Source organism: Anguilla rostrata, chromosome 12 (assembly GCF_018555375.3).
Source record: "Anguilla rostrata isolate EN2019 chromosome 12, ASM1855537v3, whole genome shotgun sequence".
NCBI classification, from domain to species: domain Eukaryota; kingdom Metazoa; phylum Chordata; class Actinopteri; order Anguilliformes; family Anguillidae; genus Anguilla; species Anguilla rostrata.
Window position 1 is genome coordinate 27,549,021 of NC_057944.1, and position 22,078 is coordinate 27,571,098.

General features: G+C 38.3%; 1 long non-coding RNA gene across 1 annotated transcript in view; it reads right to left on the minus strand.

The window, feature by feature from the left end:
* Positions 1-2,595: 2,595 nt before the first annotated feature.
* Positions 2,596-22,078, minus strand: part of LOC135236398 (uncharacterized) — a 154,509-nt gene continuing 135,026 nt past the window's right edge. Inside the window, exon 3 of the long non-coding RNA XR_010324576.1 lies at positions 2,596-3,308. This is a non-coding gene — a long non-coding RNA (uncharacterized LOC135236398). The remainder of the gene's footprint in view (positions 3,309-22,078) is intronic.

Consider the following 22,078-nt stretch of genomic DNA (forward strand, 5'->3'; position numbering starts at 1 on the left):
TCGAGGAAATCATAAGCTAATTTGGTCTTGGTTCCCTATGAGACCATAACTTGTGCTGGTCCAATCACAGGTGAGCCGTCTCTACAAGCAGCAGATCCTTCACCAGCCCCTGCTGTTGAAACCAATGGAACAGGAGCACCGGCAACATATGCTTCTTTCTCCCTTACTGCAGAACAAATTTTATCAGGATCATGTTCCTCCTTGGTCCTTTTTGATATGCAGCATAATAGGGCGATTTTGTTGACATATTTGACAGGTCATTCTTCTTTTGCACTCTTTGCTCAGGTGGCCTCTTGTCAGACATATGAAAGACCATTCATTTTCAAGAACTCAAATTTGACTTTGTTTGGTAGTGCTTTTCTCCCAAGGCACACTGAATGAAAGAATACTCACCTACACAAAAAATGTATGAGTTGTTAAAAGCATCAGGAGTATTGTTTTTCTTGTTTAGCCCCTTTGTCTTTGTAAACATTTCCCCTGGTAGAGCTTTTAGCTGTGCTGTCAGCCACTGACCTTAAAAAAAGCTTCATTTTGCTTCATTTGATGTTTGTCTGTCGTCTTAAGTCTTAAGAACCTTTTACTGGACAGAGAATGTTGTATATTACCAAACAATGAATCCAGTATTTTGGCAAGATTTTAAAAGAATGCCAGAAGATTTCAAAATCCTGCTCTTTGATTGCTGTGTTCCAAAATATCACAAGCGGTTGACCTCCATATATCGCTTCCAAAGATTTGAAGGACTATTAAGCTCCTCCATGTTCTTCAAATCTTGCATTGCCATATTACATCCTCTTTTCCATATAAATTTGTGAATTTAATTTCCAACCCAATCTGTAGCTGTACACATTGAGAACTGTGCTGTTTGGTTTCAGAATAGCCTTGGTTAGGGTCAATATGCAAAAAGCTGTGATCCAGATTTATAGGTTGATCAGACATGTACTGCTCCAAATAATGAAGTCTATCTTGACTGTTTATTAGTTTTTTCCACAATTCCATGAAAAAAGCCAGGGATAAATGGTCTGCAGTTAAGTGGATAACTTTCAAACAGCTGTATTTCCCTGGCAGGGTGTGATGCCTGCTTTTGTAGCAGAATTTCTGCAAGGGAATTTTGTCTTAACATGCATTGGAAAGGATTTTCTGACTTGTCATTATTTCTAAATTGACTGTTGGATTTCGCAGTTGTCTAAAGTTGACTGGCAGTCTCATTACCAATCCACAGCTGGTCACTGGACCTTGTTGTATTCTCAGGATGCAGTTTGCTTATGGATGGGTTGTGAATGGGGCATGAAGGCTGTTATTGTGAAAGAGCCATTTTAAAGCACTGACTGGTGCTTCTCCTATAGAAGTATATTGAAATGGTGATGGATCAGACTCCATTGTGAAGGTTGATTTTCTCTATCTTCTCATAGTGTGAATTTTTGCCATCCTCTTTTGTCACTGAGAGAGTTTGAGAAGACACTTCAGAATTTTTTATTTCAGATTCTGAGGTTGCTGTGTCTGTTTCCAGTTCAAATTTGACCCCATAACTTTCAGTTTTCTTAATTTCCGAAGGATGCTTTTCCAGTAAGTCTGCAGTATGTATGCCTGGAACTGCTCACTTTGCTTTAGCTTTCATGTGTGCAGTGGAGGAAGAGGAAGAGCCCTTAACCGCTCTGTTTCCATTTCATTCACAAATTTCTTAAAATTCCATAACATCCTTGGCTCATACTGTGTCACATGGTCACTTCCCAACAGATCCTCTTGTAACAGCATTTGCACTCATTTATGGACATCCATAAAATCATGAAGCAAAAGCATAAATGTTTCAACAATTACATTCATATCTTCAGCAACAGGATTTTTGTTTCATTCATTCATTTTTTGTTAACACATTGTACCAATTAATTCAATTAATTTTGTCCCTGTGGTAGCAGTTGGTTGTTTGACAAATAATTGACCCTCCAATGTAATCAATTTACAGATTTATAATAGCAAACTTTATTTGAGTAGCATCGATAGGTGTAGGCATTGAACTCTGTTTTAATCCAGCAAAGTCTGTTCTAAATCCAACAAACATAAACACACACACACACACACGCACACGCACACACCCACACTGTTTTTAATTAAAAAGCCACATTGTGATCACAATTTGCAGTCCCAATAAACACACGTCTCAATGATTTGCAATCACATAGTCACATTGGTGCCTGAACAAACACGTTCAACAGCCCAACCCATTCAGTAATTTGCAGTGCTTGTTCACTCATGGTTGGCAAATTTAGGCATATGGTCCTTCCATGTGAGCTGTCCACTGCACTCCATCATAAATGGAAATACCTCTCAGAATTCCATATTCTGACCTCAGTGGGACTCTCGATCCATTTGAGCATGTAGATTTTGCTTTGAGTACATAATTTTTCCTTTTGATGTAGTTGTTTATATATTTTGTAACAGCGTGCTAGTGTATTCTGTAAATTATGAACATATTAAAGTGTTACATTGGTAAAACAGGACACAATATCAAAATTCACAAAATTGTATTTGTATTTTCCAGTGGACAAGAAAAGTTGAGGAAACAAGTAAAAATGATATAAATGTAAAAATAAATTTAAAAAATGATTCAAGTTGTTCAACTAAAATAAGGGAAACATAAACATTGTTGTTAAAGAAAAAGGCCATATTCACATTGCCTCAGCATCCTGTCTCTGGGTTAAGTCAAGCCAGATATTTTGTCCACATCACAGGCTATGTCATCCCTGGCCTGGCAGAGGGGGAAATACCACCTGGTATGCCTCATCCACCCCTGGCAGGACTCCAAAGCTATTTCCTGAGAAGCCGCCCTCATAGCCTGAAGAAGGTTTTCCATCTCAGACATTGGTCATACAACAAAAACTGACCTATGGAGTTTAGGAATGGAGAACACAGTGAAAGACGCAGATTAGAGAATCTCAGATTGTCAGTAAACCAGTTGCACACCACAGAGCACGATGGAGACTGACATTGCCCAAACAACAATGTAGCATGACTGCTCTGGCTGCTATGGTTCCCTCTGTGCTTGTGGAAATATGAACCCAAATACCACTGAGGAAAGCAAGCAGATGTGCTGTGTTATCCAAGCCAAGGTTGGCATTGCGGTGGAGGAACCAAGGGTGGCTGTTGGCAGTACACATTGTGACATCGCCTCCATGCTGGCCAGAGACATCCACAATGGCCCAGGGGACAATAATTTTCCACCCTCTTCTCCTCCATTTGGTGAGGTTAAATCCTGCCTCATCAATGAAGGTGCACTCATGTGGGGTATCTCTGACATCAAGCTCAAATATTATCTACAAAAGAGAGGTGATTATGTGTAGTACTGTAGAAATACAGTAAATCATTAAATCACATTAGTAAAAGTAAGTAATTGTATAGCCTGCACTGTATACTACTGATAAACGTAAAAAATATTGGATTAAGACATGAAGTACAAAAGGAAAGATGACCGCGCTCTGAAATATATGCTCCCAAATAGGTAATAGTTAAAATTTTGTTTATGTTGTAATGATTTCAGCAAGACACAAGCCAGGTGGATCCCACCTTTGAGCCATTGCACTCATTTACTAAAGGAAAAAGAAAGCAGCTTAGATGCATGCTCTTTTTATACCCAACTTGTTACCCATTATGCAAATCTGATATAAAACCCAAAAGCAACTCACTAGCCCTGTCCAATCCTGAACTAACTGTCGCAACACCAGGAAGCTATTTATGACCATCAGTCTTTACACACTAAGTGGCGGCTAGCTGGTTAGCCAGCATCCACTACAATATTCTATTGCATTGAAGGATGCACTAATTTCCCTTGTATACAGCATGCACCAGTTTAGTCTATTGTGATGGTCACGTTAGGTAGCTTAGGCATGGACCAGCTTTAATGGAGCTATGCATGACATTATGCTATCGTGTGTGTGTGTGTGTGTACATATGTGCGAGCGTGCGTGTGTGTGTGTGTGTGTGTGTGTGTTTGTGTGCGTGTACGTGTGTGTGCATGTTCCCTGTTACCTAAGAAGTGAAAGTCTACATGCACAAGTGCAGTTTAATTTCACTCAGACCTAAAAAAAAGAGCAATAAGCATTCACAAAACACACTGTACCTGGTGAACACGAGGTTGCGAGACTGAAATAGCTATTTTTTAATCTCAGTGAATGCGTTTCCAATTTCATCCAGTGTACAACGGCGCACTATCAACACAAAAGAAAAGGACGCTGTACGTGTCACGGTGACAAATAATAAATGTTTGCAGCTTACTATTTGTCAGCTGTCTTGCTGTCTGCCACCTCCGTCGTCCTTGAGAAATCAAGGCCAATTTGGTGAGGCGAAGCGCAACATTATTTGAATGGTTTGTGAGTCCAGTTCACTTACAGGACATCGCAAAACCCACAAAACTGCACTCTTCTCCTCCCAAAGAAAGAAGAGTTTGCCCAGCTCAACACTTTCTTACATCCATCACATCTGTCTGTCAGTTCATGATAAACAAGTTGTGTGAATATCTCGCTTGGTTTTTTTCCCATCTTATTCTCTTCAATTCATCATTGTCTCCCCTGAGCAGTGCTTGTGAAAAATGAGATTTCTTTCAGCAATATACAATGGCAGAGAATAAATAACACAGTGGGAAATTTTGATTAAAAAGCAGGTGATTAAGATTACATTATACTGTTTCACTGCACTATGAAGTAATGAGGGGAAGTTTCCATACAGAAATGTGTTTTTTATGACAATAAAAAATGATTAATTGTGCCTCTCCTTGATATTTGCACACAACAACAACAGCTGCCTTGCCAAGTGTTCTGATTTTTCTGCCAAATTGGGCCACTTTAAAAAGCGTGCTGTGGGTTTTTTTTGGCACTTATTGCATGTTTCATACACAAACGCACACATATATGCACACACATATATCTATTGTATAATAGTGAGGATAAATATGTAAAATGTATCTGTTTTAACAATCCTCACAAGCTGGCACCAAAGAATGCAGGAGATATAAATATATTACCTCATGCGGTTATCAAATGGTGTTTTGTATAATCAGTCTCATAAAATAATTTATGAAATCATGATTATGAATTTCAATCTTAAATATTAAAATAATAACCAATGATGTAACAACATGCGTAGGTTCTTTGAGGTGGTAGGCTGAAGCATTTATCCAAATAAATCAGATCCATGACAAAGTTTAATAAAATAGATTTAATTTAACAAACATCTAAACTAAAATCATTAAAGGCTAAACAAAGGAGGAAATGGAAATGGGACTAGTGTTGTTTGTGTGTAGTCATGTGTTCACCAGCACACGTGGTGCAGAGGACAAAACCTCCTCTGTCCTGGACCGAAATATGAAATATAGCCTTTAGCATGTGGTGATAAATCTGGCCTGGAAATCAGTGCAATGGCGTGTACGAAAGGGCTACTGATGTTAGCTACATCTAGCTAATCTCAGTGTACCTTTACATTCCAAATATACAAAACCATATATCGACTGAGTATATATTAGTGCAGGAGAGAACGTATGCACAGGTCTCGGTTATAAGCTAATTTTATCAATAAAGCATAGAGTTAGCTATGCGAACTAGGTGGCTGTAGCTAACTAACAAGCAACATGATATAATCTGAACACAAGATTACACACAATCGATAACACAGCTCTTTAAAAACAAAGAACAAACAGAAGTTTCCTGAGATAATTAATGCCTGAATGTTTGTCAGTCTTACTGCAAGAGCATAGTCAACACAATACTCCACCTTTTGCTTTGAATTTTGTCACATTCATTAGGAAAGACAACCCAATAGGAACATTCAGAATATAACGCTGACATAGTTATGATTTTATAGACAATAATCATGGGGTGTACCAAGGGAGGTTTATACATGCTTCAGGTCTGTGTAAACACAGGGTGTACCATGGGGTCCTATGAGAGGCTATCTCTAAGTTTGCAATATTCAGCTCACAATCTTCCTCTCTCCATGAACTCTTATTCATTTTTGTACACACTACGGATCAAACCCAGTATCTCCAGCACCGTGATCATTTGAATTTAAAATAAAACAGGTTTCAAACTCCCACAGGGGAACACAAGCTTTGCTTCGTGTCCATATTCTCCAAGACGCTGTGCTTACTTTCGCAAACATTAACACGGTTCGTCCGTGAGTATATCTGAGCACAGCTCACCCCAGATACACAACAGGATCTGGGTTCAAATATGAAAATGAGCCTACGTGCTAATTAGCATGGTTGGCACTCCCTCCACCCCTAATATACAGTATGGGAGAATGCACAGCTTGCCATGGTTTAGTCCAAACATACATTAAAGTAGGAGTACTAATAATAAAACCAACTTTGCTTCATTCAATTAATTTTTTTAAGTATAAACAGCTTAATTAGCGCATGTTCTTTAATGAAGTCCTCCAGTTTGAGAATTTCACTTAATGTAAGGTTCTTGCAAGTCAAAAACAGCATAATGGGAGGATAATAATGGCTCTTATTTGTGAAGCGCTGTTCCCACGCTCAGATGCACATAAAAGCAAACAATGCGAATCACAGGGAAAAATAAAACCACTAGCAGCACAATAAAAATAAAGGCAAATGAACAAATGCAGTGTATTTGAGGAGGGCAGGAGAGAGCAATCAGACAACTAGGAGAAAAAGGAGTAGAATACACAAGTCAAACAATATTACAAGCTTTTTTAAACAGGGAGGAGGTGTTTAACTATGTTTTAAAGGAGTGGATGGGGTGAGATCATTGGGAACAACATTCCAGATTCCAGACACAGGGCAAAACAGCAGAAAGAACACACACAAATAGGAAATTCAAAAGCCCATCCACGCCATCAATCCCACACATCCCGTCCAGCGTGACCCGAACAAAGTCAAATTAGCATAATCCCCACAGACAAATACCAAAACTACCCACATTGGCCTCGTGTCTTTCAATTTATTTGACTGAAAAGAAAGTGTACTGAATCTGTGGCACTGTTTGAGGTCATAAAATAAAGTAACAGGAAAAAGGGGGAAAAATGGTGTAAAGTAAATAAAAAAGCATTTCAGCTTTGGTTACATTATTTTCAGTTTAGTCACCGTGTCACCTTAAATTGGAAACTGTGCATGTCTTCGGCGTAACTGTGAGATTGACACTTTGGGCAGTGGAACTGACTTTAAGCAGTGAGCCTGAGAAATTTGTGCAATGCTTCTGTGAGAAGTCTTTCCAGTTAAAGCACTCTCCAGCGGAGTTAATGAAAGTGGTATTGGGAACATTCTGAACCCAAGAATACTGAAAAGAATAATAGTATGTTCATTAAACATTCAGGGAAGGTACGGGGAAGCGTGCCGGTTCTAATCGATGGCTATGGAGCGTGCTACTGCAATCCAATCCGCTGAACAAGTATAGAGATGTACTGGAAATACACTGAATTGAAAACTAAAGGATAACACAGCCACGGTGATTTGGGTACGGGTGAAAATGCGAACATAATCAACACTTAATCTGTTATTTCAAGTAATTCGTGCACAACACCATCGGAAGCGGTTAGATAGACAGTACTGTGAAAAATTCTATCATCTGCTTAAAATCGAGAATTTATACACATGGAACTAATTTATTTTATGAATGGCCACACCCATGTTAGTTGTTGCTTAATTTTGAAAAATAAATATAAAATAGATCAGACATATTTATAGATTTAAAACTTAAATATCTAGACTAGGCAGGAGAACTACTGTCTGTAAACTGGAGAACCTTGGAGACATGAATGCAGTGTGACACAAAAGGCTCTGAAATGTTCCTACCTTTAAAAACTAAGATAAACTACAGCAATATAAAGAATTGTGAGATTTATTTTTTACTGTAGCTGTTTGCTGCCCTTATATTGTAAATATTTCTCTTTTTTTTATTTTTTTTTTTTACAAAATATTAAGTTAATCCTATTGTTTATCTTAATTGCCAGTATTCATAATTTCATTCATGATTTTCATCACAGATGTCAAAGTCCAGCCCTGGAGAGCCACAGTGTCTGCTGGTTTTCAAGGTGTTTTTGGCACCAGTGGTTCATTTAAGTCATTGATTGGCTAAGGAATCCACTCACCTTGTTCTTAAGGCCTTAATTGGAAGTTGATTGAAAGGAAACCACAAAAACCCACAAACATTTAGTTTTTCACCCTTTCCCTACATCACGTACACCAGTGGTTCTCAAGTTCAGTCCTGGGGGGGGGGTTAGGGTTAGGGTTACGCTTTCATGTTTTAAGGGATTATTCGCCCTGTTAACCCACATTATGTCAGAAATAAATATGCATGCCATGACAAATAAAAGTCTCATATTCACATTGTGCTGTATTGCATAGGATTACATAAAAGGAGGATTTTGAAAAATTCACTGATCAAATGAAAGACTGGGATGAAGCAATAGGCTCATAGGCTAATTGGTGAAAGTGTGGACACATGGCCACATAGATAATGAAGAATTCAAAGACAAAGCCAATGATAATGAGCCAAACCAGCACTGTATTAACAAGTTAAGGGAAAAAATCTGAAAGAACTTAAACACATGTGTTCAACAACCTTAATTGAGCAAGAGATTGGCTGTAACAAAAACCTACACAGAGGTCCCACAGGGCTGAAATTGAGAACCACTGGCATACATTATTAACAGTGTTAATACATGGCCCTTGTATATTTATAGACATATTTCAATTCTTTTTTTTCAGTAGGGAGTGTGATTCATTTCTATTAAATGTTCACACATTTGGATACATAATGACACAGAGCTTGATAGGGTATTATTGAGTATATATTCAGTCCATAGCTGTACTATACTACTAAATCCTGCAATAAGTAAATATTGCCATGGACTAAAGATAGAAGTTGGATGAATATATTTTTCATATACTCATGAAGAGATCTAGAACAGTTACACTCTCAAAGAGAGTTCAAGGTCATCCAACACATTTGTACATGCATTTAATGTATAGTACCTTTGTACTTTCAAGCACTCCCATTATAGTAGGCCTGCTGTCAGATAGCTCAAAGTTTAAATCCAAATCCATTGCTTTATGAAGACTTATCTATCCCTTTGAAAATCTACATCAGACCGTTATATTATTGTTTTATATTGTGCATCATGACATCGAAGCTGTGTAGCCCGAAAATAGAATCCACTCCTGATTATTTCAGCAGAATTATAAAATAGTTTTTCCTTCGGTTGGTGGATGCTAATATCTATCAGGGAAAAAACCATGCAGTGTGAAAATGAAAGAAGCTGAAATGTAATTAAGTAACCATGGTCACTTTGTTTCATTTTTGAGAGCTTTTAGAAGTCAATAAACTTTTCCATGTCAAAGAATATTCTAATGTGCACACAATAAAACAACTCAGTCAGTCTCGGCTCTATACTTATTTGTTCAATAGCAGAGTTAGTTCAAAGCAGTGCTTTACCTGATGATAATTTTATTACATTTTTATACAAATACAATGTAGTCCATAAGTATTTGGACAGTGACTTGTATTCATTTATTGAATCTGTACGCCAGCACAGATCAGAGAGATCAAGAACACTCTAGGTGTAGGCACAGATGTGCCAAAGACTACTATAAAGAGAAGACTGAGGTTATGTTGGTGTAGAGCCAATGGTCTGCACTTAACTTCATATTCATTGTCTCACTTCAAATCAAATCTGCTGGAGTACAGAGTCAAAACAACAAAAAATGTCACTGTCCAAACACTTGCAGACCACACTGTATAACTAATAAGCTATAATAAATAAAAGTGTACACAATAAAGTATAAATCAGCCATTCACCCTAATTAACTTATGCCATTTAACTTTAGTTGGATTTCATATGTTCAGGAATGAGAAAATATTTATTTTTATCTTTTTATTTTTCAATGAAAAACAACCTTCAAATGTCCATAAACCTGTCCAATAAAGACTGTTGCTCATATGCATGACAAATATTGGGTATTAAAGCAAAGCTGAAAAATCTGTGGATATAAATAAAATGCACCATCAAATGACTGTAAGTCACTAAGTTACAATTTTATGAGTATGCGTATAATGGCAACAGTACAAGACACAGGGAAAAACTAGCATTCGGACTCTTAAAAAACAAGGGTTTCCAGTAAATCTTTTAAAAGTATGGACACATCAATGATGTCTTGGTGACATTAACATTCAAAAGGTGCTAGTAAAAGCATGCATGCAATAACGAGCGCATTAGAATAATTATTTAACAACTGCTGCATAGCGGACACCTGATTAGTGCACGTCCCCAGATGAACTCGGTTGGCAGAGAATATGAAACATAAACTATTCGATAATACCCTAGAGAATAAATTGCTTACTCCTGACAAACCTCTTAAGATTCATTTTCAGGAGAAGATGCTAACGTGCTGCAGAGTATTACAGTGACTTTGGGGCTGCGTGCATACAGAGATGCAAAAGGATAAAGGAAATAGCCCAAACACATCATAAAACACTCATTCCCCTTTCCCCGGTGAGATTTAATGCAAACACAGCGTCTTGAATCTGACTGCAGATATAGAAAAAAAACAGTAAGAAAGTAAAAGGTAAGCTATTGTCACCCCAGGGGGAGGTCATGAAGAGTCCTGTGTCTAATTAAACCTGAGAATACCGTACACTGTTTTACAGATTCAAGATGAGATGCATGCATCGGAAAAGGGCTGAGGTCACTGGCAGGGTTATCATATAACACATAACCAACTGTCTTTAGTACAAGGGTGCCGTGCCCTTAAAACAAGAGTCACAGGCGCTTTCTGTGTTCAAGGAGATTCCTGAACATGTTTTCTGCGCTGTGGGGTCAGAGATGTCTCATCTGTGCTCTGTGCAGATTTTTCTCCTATAATTTGACAAAGACCAGTCTCGCTCAGGTTAAATAATTAAGAAGTACTTTTTTTGGGCACAGATATTCGTTTTGCTGAGATAATACATGAAAAGTGGGAGGGTGATGTCTGGTATCAGTGGCCAGGCCCATTAAAAAATAAAAAATAAAAAAAAAGCTGATAGGCACTGCAGGTTTCATTTTATTTGCATTAGCTTTGCCTGCGAGCACCCATTTGCTCCCATTCAATTTCAGCTCTTTTGCAAAATTTGAACAGCTTTTTAGCAAAGAGTTTCTCCTGAGCATTCCAACACTGTAACAAACAGGCAGGGCAGTATGGAGGTGGATACAAAATGTGCATGCAGTATTTGCAGATGCTGTAAGCCTCGGAATGTGGGAGGAGCTCCATGGATACTGTAACCATGGAAGGGGGATATAGAAAGCAAGGCAGTGCCCTTTGATGGATTACTTCATTTTCAAAGTCAATCTCAGTAGAAGTGATGTTGTTGACCTCGGCAGCACCTTTCAGTGCGGCGTGCCTTAAGCTGCAGAACACCCTGCTATGACACAGATGGGGCAGTATTAACGCCTGGGGCCCAGATCCCCGGAGCCAAGTGGCAGGGCAGTGGATGGGAGTATGTGTGTGTTTTAAATGTAAAGCGGTTCCAGCCAGCCTTCACATTCGCTAATTCTACATCAAGGGTCTCCAGCTCCTAGAGAGCCACAGGGTCTGCTGGGGTCCGTAACCCTGTTCCAGGAGAGCCACAGGGTAGCTGTGACTTGGGTGAGTTTCATGGAACCCATACACACACACAGACACAAACTGACACGCATGCACACTTGCACAGGCATGCACATACTGTACATATATACACAACAGCAAACATACACACGTATATACACGCAATTACATGCACACATGTAAATATACACAAGTACACATGCGCATGCACACACACAAGCATGCACACACACATACAAAAGCACACACACACACACACACACACACACATTTACGCAAGCATGCACATGCGCACACGCACACACACAAGGAAGATGTGAGTGTATTCCTGGCTTCACTATTTACAGCACTGAAGAAAGACGGTGATAAAACTTTGAAAGAGGGGTTTTGTGAGCCTGCTTTAGAAGGATATTGCACTAAACTCAGGTGACCGGTTCTCAGGCACAGCTTTGATAGCAGATAGTGTCCCGTTTGCACGTGTCTCAAATCAACGTTGACCCCGACTGCTCTGGGAGTGCTCTACTCAGATTCGACTCAGAAATCTTTAGATCGCTTAAACCACCAAAGGAATGAAAGCACGATGGAGGTTTCTGCAGCCTGTGCACTACTAATAATTTAGTGCTGAAGTATGTCCTTATTAAAAAGCCATGAAATTGTTAAATGGAACTCCTCATATGGGGTAATAATAAAGGAAGTATCCACAGGGAGCATGTCTCAGTGCTTTAAGGGTAGGTCAGCAGAGGATTCTTGAAGAGAAATCTGAAGAGATGCTGAGTCCCAAAGGCTTTTTGCTTTATGGAGTTTGGGAGACTGTAGTTAAGAAAAGCACACAGCGATGCTCAGTAAATAATTCAAGGTCAGAAGCAGACTTTTAAAAGCAGACGCAAACAAATGCTGACAAATATTTATGCTTTGCTTGTAAATTCTTTTGGAGTTAGGAGACTAACCTTTTAAATTATTCAGGGAAATAAAATGCTAGAGTGCAGACCCTACATTGTGCTGAATAGTTTAGACCCTACACTGTATGATGTAGTTTAGACCCTACACTGTCCTGAATAGCTTAGACCCTACACTGTGCTGAATAGTTTAGACCCTACACTGTGCTGTATAGTGCAGACCCTACACTGTGCTGAATAGTTTAGACCCTACACTGTGCTGAATACTTTAGACCCTACACTGTGCTGTATAGTGCAGACCCTACACTGTATGATGTAGTTTAGACCCTACACTGTGCTGTATAGTGCAGACCCTACACTGTGCTGTATAGTGCAGACCCTACACTGTGCTGAATAGTTTAGACCCTACACTGTGCTGAATAGTTTAGACCCTACACTGTGCTGTATAGTTTAGACCCTATACTCTGCTTTTTGTGGAGGGAGTTAATTCAGTGAGTAAGCAGGATGTAAAAGTAGAACATGGATCCCCAAAATAAATCATTTTGTCCTTTTTCCAGCAAACAACACATTTCTAATGTGGAAAGCTGGTCATTAGGGGGATAAAACCCATTTAACTAACAGCTTATTGGGTGGCCTCTGTTTTTTTTAGCTACACATGCTTTCTGCCAATGCTGAAAACTTGAAGGCCCTGTATTTTAGGGTAAAAGTCAATTAGCGCCTTCTAGTTGTTGTGTTTGCAAGGTTGACAATATCCCGTCTGTCATTTACAGTTGCATGACACACTAGATTTGGGCCAAACAAACATTAACATTAAATAATCCAGCGTGTGAATGAATACTGCATTTCAGCATGAGCATGATAGGGTCTGTATCTCTGCTGTCATTCAGACCCTTATGCACTGTTCTCATCTTCCAGTCCAGAGGCTTCATTCATCAGCCAATTATGTGTGGAAAATGATCATTTATTCAATCAATTCATGCACATATATTCATACAAAGTATGAGTTATCAAAACAGAAGGTTGCAAATTTGTGCAAATGTATGCACTTGTAAGCTATGTCTGACAGTGTTTAAACGAGATTCTTGTGCGGCTGTGGTATCTGAAAAAATCATTTTATTAAGCCTTACAAGATACTTTTTTTTTTTGATGTGGACTTAGCCAACATTCAAAACTTTCCTTAATTAAATTGTGTTTTAGGTTGTGAGAAGTTTAAATTATGAAGTAAAAACATTGTGTTTTGTGATTTTGCAAAGTTACAAACATACTGTAAAAAAATTTACTTTCAGAACAACAAAAGATTACAATGATAAGATACTATTTTTTTGATGTGGACTTAGCCCAACATTCAAAACTTTCCTTAATTAAATTGTGTTTTAGGTTGTGGGATGTTTATTTATAAAGTAAAAACATTGTGTTTTGTGATTTTGCAGAGTTACAAACATACTGTTAGAATATTTACCTTCAGAAAAACAAAAGATTACATGTGATCTGTGATATTCAAAGCATAGTTGGAAAGTTGTAGTTTAGGGCTACGAGATGATTGATAAAAAGTTTCAGAAGCATGTGGTATATTTGCACACGTCTTAGTACAAACCTCAAGACTATTCACATTTGTAACCCAGCCAGCTTTTCATTCAAAACCTGTCATTGTACATTCATTTGGATGGTAAACATCTCTCACCACACATCCATTTATTCAAAATATAAGTCAATCATGAAATGTAATGAGAAGATTGGTTTAATCAATTTAGTGATTTTTAGCTACCAGTTAACCACATAGCAAAGAATGCCATATACGTGTTTCAAATCGCCCTTAGAAATGCTTAAAGTAACATGGTACCATACCGTAAAGGACAGTAGATTTTCACACTTGCATTACCAAACAAAATTAACAGAAAATCTACAACTTCCATAATATCTATCCAATATGTGAGGAGAAATGTGTCATCAAAGAATGTGTCATCTTCTACAATCATTCATGCAAGAAAACATTTAACTATTTTTCAGATATAGTTTCAGTATGGTGTGATGTGTCTGTGATGTAAGAAACTGAAAGAATGAAAATATATGTAACACACATTTGGTGCATTAAGCCTGTCAAAAATTCTTGTGAAATGAATTATCAATAAAGAGTGATTATGTATGAGCATCATGTATCATTCTCAAAATGCATATAACAGTACACAGTTTAAAATCTATAGGATTTAGCAAACAGTTAACTGATTAACCATTATGAGTAGATTGATTACGTGATGGTAAAATGCATTTAAACAATCAGAAAAGAATCATATGAAAATGAATTCTGAGCATTGCATTGTGGAAGGCAATTACATTATATGGAATGTATATCTAGATGAAACATAATGTTTTGAGTATAAAGTTCAAGATCTGATTAAAATCTGTTTAAATATAACATGCATTTAAATAACATGTTTTTCCAACAGCAAACAAGTGTATTTAACCCTGCTGTGGTAAATTTGATCCCTATTAGGCTGATATTGCAGCCTGTACAAGTAAAATATACTATATTAATGTAAAACATACACTGTCTGTGTAAAATGTATTCAATCACCTTAAATTATACTCTATCAGTGCTAATTTTATACAGAAAGTGTTGCTGTGTGCCATTCTGCTCGAGGGAAATGCGCCTGGATGATGTTAATTGTGGAGCTGCAGGTGATAATCAGAGATGGAGATGGAGTGAATCTGGTCTACTCCAATGGGCAGAGAGTCTGAGTCCATTCACATCTGCTCACTGCGAGCAGGAGTCACGTGGTTCTGTGAGGCAGTAATGCCGTTCTCAAACTTCAGGCCATTTATTTTTAATTTCCTAGTGTCCGGCACTCTGGAAAGGCCCAAGTAAAAGCACATGCAATTTTCTTCACAGCAGTCCTTTTAATCGGACCTGTCACACCACCGCCAAGACAGTCTGACAAAACATTCCTTGTAGCTTACAGCTTAGACACAATTATTTCCATCAGGGACGCGGTTAAATCCATTTTCTCCCAGCTAAATCCATTTCCCTGCTAAATCATAGTATTTCTGGGCAACACCATCCCATGAATACATTACAATTACAGAAATTTGCTTTTGAGTGGGTCAGTCAATAAAGGTGTTAGTCTGAAACACAGGCAGGCTGTTCGTCCCCGGGAACAGGGTGGCACGGTAGCGCAGTGGTTAGCACTGTTGCCTCACATGTTTAGCCCTGACCCGCCTGCTGCTTCCCTGCGGGGAGCTTGCTTGCTTGGCTCCCTCATGCTTCCTTGAGTGTCCTCTGGGTAGCCCAGTTTATTGGGCCTACATTTGGTTTTGGACATTTGTGCTTAACTGTAAGTTACTTATTTCTTGACATTTGTACATTTTTATGTGACAATTCACCAATATATATTGATAACTATTCATACTATGTAATCTGGCGAAGTGAGATTTTCCTTGTCCAGCTAATTTTTATATTAGAGTTGTGTGGTGTGTTTTTATTTTCACATAACTGAAATTTTCTGTAACTGATATTGCATGCAACTGTGTATCGCTGATTTAGGTCATGCTCCACTGCCAGTTCTATGTATAGATATATGTGCATTCATTTCTTATGAAGTAATCCTACTGTTGCCTTATTAATCCTATTTTAGAGCAATCTATTGCCTTTCTCTGTGCTTTGTTTCTATGTTCCCCCTTGAAGAGACTCAAGTCATTATTCATCAGTGGCACCACATGTGTGTATAGCCCTGTGACTTAAGTATTGGTGTGTTTGTCTGTGATTTTATGACACTGATGGTAATCTTGTGAACGAAACCTTACTTCAGAAATGACTTCTTTTCTATGAGGGTGTATTTTTCACTGTCAGGCATTAACTTGTGATAGAGGACTGCTCAATCTATGGTTGTTTGTCTGCATCAGTTTCCACAACTAGTTCATTTACACTGAGCAAATCAATGTGGTCCCTGTCTTGGAAAGGCAGGTGCATCTCTTTCACAGTAACTCTCAGTCACATATTTTGGTGTGCCTCTAACCTGTATGTTTAGCTTAATATAAAACTGTTTCATTCTTGCGTAATATTCCAGCTAAGACCAGCTGGGATTCTAAAATGGTTTAAGATGTGTTTTTTGACACTCATAGCTGGTCTTAGCTGGTCTGTGGCTGGTCAAACCCTTCTCTTGCTGAACAAAGCTGGTCAAAGCTGATAAAGCTGATAGAGTTAGTGGTCAATGGTTGGACCAGCTGTTGAACAGCTGGTTGACCAGCTAAAACACATTTTAAACCAGCGTCAAAAGCCTAGGCAGGTTTAATCTGGAATTTTCAGCAGGGACCTGAATTTTAATTTAAGACTTTAGATATTTGTTTGCAGTTATATTGTAAAACAATATAGCCTAAATGCAATAAGATTATCATAATTAGCAATTTCATGGTAGAAGAATGCTCTGTTAAAATATTAATTTACACTCACGGTTCACAGTTTATGTGTACACTGATTATTTCTTCCTTCCCACTGTAAGCTAGCTTATTAACAGTAACCAGTTGGCATTAACAGAAGTTTCCACATACAGAATGCTCAGTTATGAATATTTCAAACACACTCAGTATTTATGATTTACCAATTATTCTATCATTCCTAAATTTATGTTCAAAGGATTAATGAACAAAACTTATTTGTGCACACAAAACTCTACCATCTGTATACAAATACAAATTGTATATTAATTATGTGTACAATTTATCAACATGGGGACTGGACCCTACATGTCCTATCATTAAACTAACATTATATATTGAAACCGCTAGCCATTTATAAAATCTTGTCTACAATGGGCTATTAATCTGAATGATTTAGCAGGGAAATAAATTTGAAATAAGACCATCTAAAAAAAAAAAATTAAATGTTGGTCTTTAATGTAAAATGTGGTCTTTAATTGTGACCGTCTCAATGTGAGGTGCCTTTAATTGTGGAAAACTACATTAAATACCACATTGCACTTAATGTTTGTGGCCAGATTGTGGTTGCAAAGCAGCAATAATTGCTTAGTTACAAATGTAGGCCTACATATTTATCCTTCATGGAGCATGGTTTTGTTTTGAACAGTTTGGCAATCTGTGTTACATTTTGTGATCTTTCTGTTGTCTTCAATGTAATAATTGTTCTATGTAAAACTCAACATGAGAATGGTGTGTCAAACAAAATTGAAACACTTATTGCTTCCAAATCAGCCATGCAACTATTCATCAAATGTCCTTTCAGTCTACGCCAACCTTTCATATTTTAACTCCTTTATCCTATATGATGCAGTACCTGTCCACTTTTATTTTTTTCTTACCTCACAGTAAGAGGACAGGACAGCTCACCTGGATGGGCCCCAAGATTGATGTTTGTCTCCTGTACACGGTGAGTTATTCTTGAATATATACATTAAATAAATAAATAAATAAATAGACGGGATACTGCATGAGTAAACAAATTGTAAAGAAGCTAGCTAACTAAGCACAGCTGTGTGTCCCTTTAGTGGGGAATCAAACATTTCCTAATTCAACACAAGGCAATAAGCATTCTCAGAAGGGTAAGTGAAAGGCCAGAGGTAAGCAGTTATTCAATAACTCAATGGAATTCAGCCAAGTTACATCCCATGTATCCCACTCCAATACACACAGTGATTCCCCTGGTAAAAGTCATAATGGCACATGTGGAATGAGGGTTTCAGTTTGCAGGGTAATCCCCATCTCATCCCTCTCTAGTGCCACCTCTCGCCTGTACTGTGACACTGCACCTGAAGCAGCTCAGTTGATGGATAGCAGTATAAAATAATCAGCAGCTGTTCAGTCCATTGTGTTCCCTAAGACATGTATGGCCCTCCTGAACAGCCAAGGTCATTTAAACCATGGTTACCTTCAGCAGCACCGAAGTGCAGCATGCTGGTTAGGAGACCAGCTGGTGACTCAGACACTGCAGGTTTGAGTCCCAGGTGGGGCAATGCCATTGTTTCCTTGAGCAGTCACTTAACCTGAAATATTGAGCTACGTAAGATAATATGATATAATGGAAGCTTTGTAAATCACTCTGGATTAGGATGCATATGAAATAAATAAAATTGTGTGATTAACTAACAATAGGAAACAATTGCTTTAAGGCATTCATTTCAAACAGGTAAAAAATGTGACTGTTACTGGCCCCACCATACTGTTTAGTAGCTGTCTACTACCCCTACGCCCCCCGGCTAACTTTCCTGATGAGCTGGACATCCTGCTCGGCTAATTTCTCTGTGGACTCAGTGGAAATGAGTTTTCATATATTTCAGTGTCCCAGCTGAAGAATCCCTTCTTTCTTTTCCCACAGGCATATGCTAGTGCTGGCTCCATTGGCACACATTTGAATTTGAATGGACAGACCCCCCTGAATGTATTAAAGGGGTTTCTGGGGAGAAGCTGTGAGGGGCCTGCAGGTGTCATCAGGTATCTGAAACCCACAGCATGCATGACTGAGAAGTATCCGGTGTTTTAAATTTGTAATGCATTCCTGGTGCCCAGACACCCGAACCTGCTTGTGTGAGACAGCACTGGATTAACAACGATATTTTTCATGTAGGATACTGAAACAATTAAAATGTCAACAAAAAAAAGAATAATAAAATCAAACGCTGTGTCTTATGCTTCAGTCTCCTTTTACCTCAGTTGATAACAATTGAGCTAAAGGAATATAAACCCGTATCAGCATTAGTCAGAGCAGTAGTAAAATAAATCACATTCCTTTCACAATGTCTCGGCATATTTATTTTCTGGGGCCTCTGTTCCGGCTTTTCTCCAAGCAGTAAATGTCTTATTGGTATTGGGCAGAATAGAATTAACACTGTCAGTTGTCTCTAGGCATGTTAGACCTTCCTCTAGACACAAGGCTTTATTATGAGGTCACAAATAAACAGAAAAAAATGCATTCTCAATCCACCTTCTGTCCAATATAAGCAGAGATAAACACAACCCTTTACTGTACATTGTTTATAGTTCTATCATTTCATATGATGCCCATCACTCCATTGGCTGCATTGTTCATTGGGTCACAGTGATCTTGCTGTAAAGACTTGTCAGCTTTGTGCGAGAGACAGTGATGCCACAAACGACATTTCTGTGTACTGTCGCATACTAGTGGTTCTGCATTGCTTATCAAATGAGTTCTGATTACGCTGATAAGCATTCAAACCAAATCTGTTCCACCTGCTGATCTGTTAAACATTCATAGAGCCTTGATGATGGTGTAGAAACTGCACCCCAATAACCATTTTACACTTGAAAACAACACTCAAGACTGTGAGACTGTGCCTAATGCATGCAAGTCTTTCATAAACATTAGCACGTCTAAACCCTCATCCACTTTGCTTGCCATTGACTCCCTAATGTGCTGTGAGATTTGATAAATGATAAATGATAAATGATATGCTCTTATCACAGAGGGGAAGGAAGATGTTGTTTCCAGGACTGGCAAAATAAGAAAGAAGCTAAATATTCAGCACTATTGGAGACTCTACCATCTACTTGATATACGGCCAAGCCGTTCTCAGGGTCAGATAAATCCTTGTTGTGACAACAACATCTCTAAAGGCCAGACCACGGCTCCATGGTCGGAGAACACACATACAGTAAATGAAATGTAAATGAATGCTTGGCCGCATATCCGTTCATGAACAATGCATGAGCTCTCCCATATCTGATCCAATAAGATGTGCTTTCACTCAAAGATAATGTTCTGGTTGTCTTGACATAAATACAATTCTCCGAAAGATGTTTTCTTATGAAAGATTTTGTGCCTGCTCTGCTTACTGAGTCAGGCTGACCACAGCCTGTCACAGTCAATTACATGCATTTGCACACATATACCCCAAACGGACTGGGCCACATAAAAGTACAATACCCAATACAATGAGTAGCCTTTAATCAAAATGGTTATTCAAGAGCTACTATTATAGCCATATGAGCTCTTCAAATGTACTGTGATCTGAAAAGTGTTGTAGTATTTAAGTAAAAGGGTTAAATGCAGTGTCACATTATTCAGGAGCTAATATAGTAGCAGTATAATCCCAGACATACTACCCGTTGAGAAGCAGCTGCTTTTTTTCAATGTAAGTTTGAAATTGTACCAAAATATTTGTGCCTGGGGTCATTTCTGAAAAACACTGCTGTGATATATCCACAGCTGCTCAGTTACAAACACATAAGGCAGATAAATTAGTTTACTGGTATGGTCACATATCCTGCTAAGACCCAGCAATTCATTTTTGTGACCTATAGGGGATATGAGTCTCTGGTCTTAATCTCAAAAATCGTATATTCCACTATGCTGAAACCCACACTGCAAGGGATATTCAATAAAAATAAAAATAAAAAACAAATAATATTTTTGAAAATAGTTTTTGTAACCCAAGACATACAAAAAATAAAAATACTTCAACTTTTTCCTGCTGGGCCTCTGGAGGATACAGCTCTCCAAAATAGTGTTTTCACACTTGGTTTGAGTTCCTCTTTTTCTCCCATACAGAATGCAGTGGATATTTTCAAGAAAGATCAGCAGACTCCTTTTTAAATCAGCTGGTCAAATAAAGACCTTGTGAGCTGGTCTTTTCAGTCCAATGTGAATGTACTTTCAAACCAATGTTCAGTCTACTTATAAATGGTATTTAATTCATTTTGAATAACAGTTACTTTCACAATAGTGCATTTAATCATGTGTTTAATTGATATTTTTCACAATGTTTTATGTCTGCTAGAACAAACGAGAAAATATGCAGTTTATGCATTGGCAGACATAGAAATTAGGTCTTTAAATGGTAAACCTGGCAACCAGCTGGCTAAAAAGGCCCCTGGGAAGCAGAAATTAAAATGAAAGCTATGATTGTTTCAGAGTTTTAATCAGACCACGGGTGAGTGCAAACTGGTCTCCAGATCTGGCAGTAATGCAAGAAAAAGATATTAATATTTTTCTCCTCTAACAATGGTGCTTTGAGAGGTGATGGTTGTTAGTCACAAGGCTATTGAACTCATTGAGTCACAGGCTTCAGGCAGATGAAAGACAAAAAAAAAGAATTTGTAATTCATCAATTTATTGTCAGTTACCATTTTCATTGAAAGGACTCGAACAGGACAGCCCAGCACTGTGACCTCAACAGAACCTCCCAGCTGTGTGACTTCAACAGAACCTCCCAGCTGCGTGACCTCAACAGAACCTCCCAGCTGCGTGACCTCAACAGAACCTCCCAGCTGCATGACCTCAACAGAACCTCCCTGCACCGTGAGTTCAATCCAGGTTGCAGGGTCCAGCATTTAGTGCCTACATTGAATGAATGTTCTTTGAAAAAAAGGCAGGGTCCTTATGAAGTAATGGAGAGTATGGATGCGGTTATATACAAGGTGAGACATTGTGACAACATAAAGCCCACTCAACTCTATCATGAGAATCTCATTTAAAACTATGAGACTGTTTTATTGTTTTAAAACAGCTATGTCTCCCAGACTCAGCAACAGGAACTCATGGAGCATATTCTCATGAACCAAGCTGTGTTCTCAGTCACCCGGCAGACACTGCTGCAGCATCCTGTTCAAACAGAGCCGGGGAAAAAGTTAGAGC